Below are 7,500 nucleotides of genomic sequence, written 5' to 3'. Positions count from 1 at the left end.
GCTGACCACACATATCAGCATGCTGGCCCTTCCCGTGGACTGTCCGTGTAATAACCCTCACGAGCAGATATAATTTTGGTCAAGAAAATTCTTTAAGATCAGTTTGAAGATTGATCGATCAGAATTTAAATAAAAATCGACACGGTGAATTAATCTCGACGGGGCTGTCTTTTGGTCGAAAAACCATCTCTTGATGGTTCTGGTCGAGTGTTAATTATTATCGTTGATTTTTATTCATGCTGGGTGAGTTTATTCAGAGCAGGACGAGATTCGAATGATGAAAAATATTTAGTCGAAACAGTCCAGAAAATATCGACAAAACTCTTAAAATTATTTCTGAACAGTCACATGCTTTGCACCTTCTAGCATACTTGCTTCCTCAGTAATTAGGTCACATGACCTACACCTACTTGCTTGCCTGCTTGCTCATTAGAAGTCACATGCTGGTCACAAGCTACTTGCTTCAGCTGCTTGTAGCTTTCTTCATGGGAAGGAAAAGTTCAGCTGCTTGTGCTGCTTGGTGTGCTGTAGCATGTCACCAGCTGTCTAACCTCATCTTTGTCTTTTGTGGGAGCAAACCCTCATCTGAAGCAACTCCTTATTATATAAAATACCCTCTTCTCTCCTCTGGACGTTCATAACCTGCAAGAAAAACCAGAGAAAAATTCAGAGAGAAAGAGAGAAAGAAGAGAGAAAAATCTGTGAGAAAAGATTCATGAAAAATTCAGAAAAATATTCAGAGAAGAGGAGTGAGCATGGACAACTCTTTCTCACCATCCTGTGACTTTAATCAGTGAGCTTTGGAGTTTTTTAAGAGATGAAGATTTGGTGTCCTGAAGTTGAGAATCACCTATGTTCTTCAGCCTTTGATTTTGATCGGTTAATTCGTGGTTAGCTTGAAGAGAGACAACCAGTCAAGTTTAATTAGTTGAGTAAAACCGATGGCCAAGGAGAGTATTCGGATCAGCCGGATCCTTGTGATGGTTCTGAACCGAGAGTGATCCAAAAGTGAAGTGTGATTAGCTTGAGCTCGAGTCTATTCTTCCTTAACCAATCTCATGGATTTAAAGGTGAGTTTAGATAGATGATGAATGAATTATGAATGAATATGCATGATTGCATATTGAATATGGTTGATTAATTAAGAATTAATCATGAATTAATTAAGGAATAATCATTGATTAATTAAGGATTAATCATGGATTAATTAAGGAGTAATTATGGTTTGATTGATTAAGTATTATTCCTTAATCTATATTTATATATGAAGTATTTATCTAGTTTAAATACTTAAGAATAAGCAAAATAATTCTTTGAGGTTATCCCGAGCCTTAGTACTTGTTCTCAAGTACTAATCTATAAGTATTATATTAATAAGTTTGAATCATGTGAAGTCTTATTGTATACTCACTCTTCCGAAAGTCCCGCATTGCCGTGAATTGGTCCTGCGATATGGATCAAGGTCATGAAGACACGATGATGGGGTCGCACCCTGGAGGCCGTGTAACTGCATGCAGCGTTGGATGTTCTATCTTGGAATATCTGATGGAGATGATGGTTATATTTATTCCCGTTAAGTTCGGTTAGCCTTGGTGGTTTTCCGGGTTTAGCATATATATATATATTAAGAGTATGAGTGATTGGCGGGTATCGTGGAGGTGATGTTTAAGATAGATTCACATGGATGGATTGAGAGGCCTTATATTAATTATGGAATATAATTCCACTGCATTCAAATGGTGTCGATTGCTCGGGATACTATTGATATGTGTTTGGGTGTGGGATTAGACTCACTGAGTAAACTAGTTACTCATGACTCATTTGATATGCAGGTAACCAGTAGGTGGGAGACCTTTACTCTAGGACGGGAAGGAACGGCATTAGCCAGCGGTAGTTTTATTATCCTTGCAAAGTCATTTTGATATATCTTATGAATAAGATTTGTAGACCGAAAACCTCGAGGTTAATTTATAACAAATTTTGTAAGATGATTTTGAATGATATATAAATAATGTTTTTTTTTTAAAGTACGGGTTCCATATGATATTAGTCCTTGTCCGGACGAACTAACTATCAGGTATTGCTTTCTCGGGTTGAAAAGCCTAGAGTGGTATCCGATAGGAGCGTTGGTGTTCTTTGATTGTTGGTCTAAGGCGATCGGAAGTTATCTGAGAACCTCAGATCGACCATCGAGGAACATCGACCGTGTCATTTCCGGTCATCTATGATCGGGGGTGTCACAAAGGTGGTATCAGAGCATGGTTATACGATGCTAGAATGGGACTTGTTTCAAATGTTTTTCGAGTCAAAATGAGTCGCAAGGATAACTAGGATATGCTGGCTTGTTCCTTCATTTTAGGATAGATAGTCATGGGTAGTTACCTAACAGTGATATTTCATAGTAGAAGCACCGAGACAAGCTTGAATGGATGGAGCGTACTTACCGAGGTTATTATCATCATGATCAAGTTTGCTACCCTCATGGTGGGGTTCACTACCTTCCTGCTAGAAGTCAATAACCTCATGCCTTCCTGCCGTTTTTCTGAGTTTTAGTGGGGATGCTAATACTTTAGAGAGATTTATGGGATATAATTGATACATCGAATACATCTCCGGACTCGTGTGTTATCGATGTCAAGGTGGGTGTTGTTTGTGATCCGGTTCAGAGCGATTCGACTACACTTGATCACATAGATGCACTTATTATTCCGGTTTCTCAAGTCTAACCAGCTCATGCTAAGACGTACAAGCACCACAGCCATACAAGCATGATTTCTTAAGCATTTGTTTCAAGCTTAGCGTTGGAGGAAGAGATGGTTTGACTGTATTACAAGATGATGGAAGCACCAGAAGCATTCTGTTTGCAACGGAATATCATGAAGCTTATGATGCAAAGAAGAAGAAGTTGGGACCATAAGATACTGAAGAAGGACTAAACCGTTAGAAGTATACTTTGGCTTGAGGCAGATTTGGGATCCAACACTCAGAGCAGAATATTCACGTGGCCGTTGTTCAGAGAATTACAAGAAGGATTTGGCAGCAAGCTATTTGGAGATGAACGCTATGAGTTGTTGGTCGAGAGTCAAGAGTTACTTCAGAGAGTTGAGTTCGAGTTGGACAGATTTCATGAGTTCAGGAAGTAGTATTTTCTACACAAGCATCGAGATACGTGGTCGAGTGAATTGGATTCATCGATTATGGTTTGGAGAATAAGCAAAAGATCATACGAAAAATCTTTGGGAACTTAGCCAAGAATTTTGGAGTAGATAAAAGACCATGGAGTTTCAAAGCTTCGAGGAGATGTTAGAGTATGACGTGAATGTTAAAGAAGCTATTATTGCTGAAGAGGTTAACCAAGTCATGCAGACCGTTTATTTTCCAACCGCTGCAGATCAAAGGTCAGTTTCAAGAAGTGAGTTAAGTAAGTCGTTGGGGATGATTTTGGGTGTACATTTCATCAGATCAAGATCGAGGACCTTGAGCCGTTATGGTTGTGACTAGCAAAGACAGAATGGTCGTGATTGTCAAAGTTTGGGAAATCCTGGAACGTTTGCATCATTCGCGCTTTGGTGGTTCTTGTGAAGAGTTAGGAATTTAGGTTACCCTTCCTCATGAAGTTACCCGATCTACGTTACCTATACCTAAGATAACACTTGTTGAACTAGTCCGATTTTCCTTACCGTTAGTCCACATCCAAGTGTTAGGCTATTTGGGTAGAGCCTACACTTTATAGTTGCCTGGACCGTCAAAACCTCTAAAAGGTCAAATCACAGGTTTGCTTCTTATCCCATTGCGTGTTGTGTGCATTTTAAAAATTTATGAATGATTAAATAAATAAGTGAAGGAGTGATCAAGGTGTCGTATGAGACCTTGCCTATGGACGGAATTTTCCGCCCATATTGTGTTTGATGCGGGAACAACACATAGATGTAGTTCTCGGGTAGTGTCATTGTTTTAGGAAGGATTCACTTTAGTGAATTCAAGTACACTGTTCTTATTCGTGGAAGTACTGGCTGCCATTTAGAGTTATGGTATGCCTTCGTATCCCATCCCCATTCCTTAGTACTTCCATTAGAGCGGTTTGTTTCTATCTAGAGTGAGATTGGCTATCTAATTATCGAGCTCAATTAGGATGTTGTTGAGGAAGGAAGTCTTTGAGAGAAGACCAGTTACCGTTGGCTTGCAATGGTATTCTACTAAGTGTTGGAGCCTCGCTCATATCAGTCTGGAGAGTTGGGAACCTTTTGGGAAATGGTGAAGTGGCGTATTCCATTATCATCATAATTGGGCGGAGAGAAAATAACAAGAAGCAGAGTATCGAGGACAGTTAGATAACTAGGGAACATGAAGCTATGTTTAAGAAAGTGGAAAATTTGTTGACATCCAAAAGTAACCCGTCAAGTATTCTGGTTGAACCTTGATTCGCTGCAATTGCCTAGGCATCTATCCAAGTGGTTCTAGCCAAATTCAAGTAGCAGTCAGAAGATTTGTTTGGAGAAAGGTTTTGTTCGACTTAGTTATTTTCTGTGGAGTGTACCCATGTCAGTGGTAAAGAAGAAGAACCAGAGTTTGCGGTTATGTTCGAGTATAAAATCAAGGACGTGACCATCAGGGTCAAGTATCAAGTTCTAGAATTGAAGAATGGTTAAGATCGGTTGCAAGGCGTAGTTTTATTCCAAGGACGTTTGATGGACGCTTCACGTTGTAGTAAATATTTCTGCACGGAAATTGGAAGTTAGATCCCTTAGTCAGTAAATGGAACAAGGAGTTGTTGCATATTTACAAAAGATCGCTACTACTACATAATGGTCGTACTCAATTTCAGTTATCGAGATTCGAAGTTCTGTGGATTGGCCGGTTACCATCAGAAGTTTGTTCAAGAGTTAGAAACCATATCCACCAATGAGTTGATCGACTGAGAATGGTGTTACCTTGGAATGGAGTAAAAGTATTGATGAAGTATGAAATTAGTTAGAGGAAGTATCTACGTCTATGCATATCTTAGACTTGCATGAGCCTAACCAGCCATATACTACTACATGGATGTATTATGTGTTGGTCTAGGTGAATGCTAATGCAAGACGATATGGTAATCATTTATGCATCAAGGGAGCTAAGGAAGCATAAGGAAAACTATTTGATGCACAAGTTGGGGTTGGTGGCAGTTCTGTTACACATCAAATTTAGTGATCATTTCAATATGGGGAAAGGATGCAAGTTTTCACTGATAAAAAAGCCTAAGGAAGAGCAAATATTGCTGCTTATGCTTTAAGAGGAAGTGATATTAATGATGATATGGAGTAGGATCTCAAGAATCATGAAGCGGAATTGGGAGTGATTTATTTTGCTGCCTTATATGGAAAGAATAGAGAACCTTCAAGATTGCAAGTAGAAAATCAAGATGGCTTATTCATTCGTATTTGAGGAACTCAGTTGAAGGATGAGAATCTAAGGAATTCATAGAAGGAACTGGGTGAAGAGAATTTCGAAGAATAGTATGAGGACTGTGTCATGTACAAGTTCATAAGTGGAGATGTGGGAGAAGGAATCCAAATTCAACCTAAAATTAAGCAGATGTGAAGTAAATCCCAAGGAAGATTGAAGAGTGCAAGGAAAAAGGTATAACCATAAGGCATATGGGGATGCTCAAGTTGTTAAGAGATCAGAAGATATATTAACAGAGAAAGTGTGAAGTCATCATACAAGAGTACTTCGTTGGTAAATCAAGTTTGGTATAGGCGGACTTGTTGATTCCTCAGTTACTAGACAGAAGAAGGAAATCAGAAAGTAATAGAACAAGACTTGGATATGCGAAATTTCAGTGAGATTGAGTCGTTCAGAAGTTTTTGAAGAGTATCTCAGATATATAAGAAGGGTATGGAATACTGTAAGGGAAATCATTTCTGGAATAAGTGTGTTTGTGTGTATTTGAGAGTGGCACCCTTGGTCTGAATCATGTTAGCGTGATTGATCGTGCATGTTCTTGTTTGATTGTTGCACGGTTAATCAAGTTAACATTGACCAGACTGGAGATGTTACATTCACGTATGGCACATCACCTCACGTTCCAAATTTCATGTTGCTGTTATGGGAGAAAGCCAGATAAAAAAGGTTGAGAAGTGATAGTCTATAGATACAAGATTGTTAGAAAAAGTATGCAGACCGCAGTTGACAAGAGTTGTGCAGAGTAAAGAATTTGGTTATCTTGAAAGTGGCTGCTCATAAAAGAAAGGATCGGTTGGGAGAATCAAGGGATCAACCATGAGTTGTTTTGATATGGGCAGATTAAGATAAGGTCAGAGCTAATATCCAGAACTCCTTTCAGAGACTGTTCAGTAAAGAGTGTACAGTTACGTTTTCAGAATTCGGGGACGAATTCTTTTGAGGGGGGAAGAATGTAATAACCCTCACGAGCAGATATAATTTTGGTCAAGAAAATTCTTTAAGATCAGTTTGAAGATTGATCGATCAGAATTTAAATAAAAATCGACACGGTGAATTAATCTCGACGGGGCTGTCTTTTGGTCGAAAAACCATCTCTTGATGGTTCTGGTCGAGTGTTAATTATTATCGTTGATTTTTATTCATGCTGGGTGAGTTTATTCAGAGCAGGACGAGATTCGAATGATGAAAAATATTTAGTCGAAACAGTCCGGAAAATATCGACAAAACTCTTAAAATTATTTCTGAACAGTCACATGCTTTGCACCTTCTAGCCTACTTGCTTCCTCAGTAATTAGGTCACATGACCTACACCTACTTGCTTGCCTGCTTGCTCATTAGAAGTCACATGCTGGTCACAAGCTACTTGCTTCAGCTGCTTGTAGCTTTCTTCATGGGAAGGAAAAGTTCAGCTGCTTGTGCTGCTTGGTGTGCTGAAGCATGTCACCAGCTGTCTAACCTCATCTTTGTCTTTTGTGGGAGCAAACCCTCATCTGAAGCAACTCCTTATGATATAAAATACCCTCTTCTCTCCTCTGGACGTTCATAACCTGCAAGAAAAACCAGAGAAAAATTCAGAGAGAAAGAGAGAAAGAAGAGAGAAAAATCTGTGAGAAAAGATTCATGAAAAATTCAGAAAAATATTCAGAGAAGAGGAGTGAGCATGGACAACTCTTTCTCACCATCCTGTGACTTTAATCAGTGAGTTTTGGAGTGTTTAAGAGCTGAAGATTTGGTGTCCTGAAGTTGAGAATCACCTATGTTCTTCAGCCTTTGATTTTGATCGGTTAATTCGTGGTTAGCTTGAAGAGACAACCAGTCAAGTTTAATTAGTTGAGTAAAACCGATGGCCAAAGAGAGTATTCGGATCAGCCGGATCCTTGTGATGGTTCTGAACCGGGAGTGATCCAAAAGTGAAGTGTGATTAGCTTGAGCTCGAGTCTAGTCTTCCTTAACCAATCTCATGGATTTAAAGGTGAGTCTAGATAGATGATGAATGAATTATGAATGAATATGCATGATTGCATATTGAATATGGTTGATTAATTAAGAATTAAT

Source organism: Brassica napus, unplaced genomic scaffold (assembly GCF_020379485.1).
Source record: "Brassica napus cultivar Da-Ae unplaced genomic scaffold, Da-Ae ScsIHWf_2428;HRSCAF=3137, whole genome shotgun sequence".
Taxonomy (NCBI): domain Eukaryota; kingdom Viridiplantae; phylum Streptophyta; class Magnoliopsida; order Brassicales; family Brassicaceae; genus Brassica; species Brassica napus.
The sequence above is the reverse complement of the archived record's forward strand: the minus strand, read 5'-3'. Positions refer to the sequence as shown.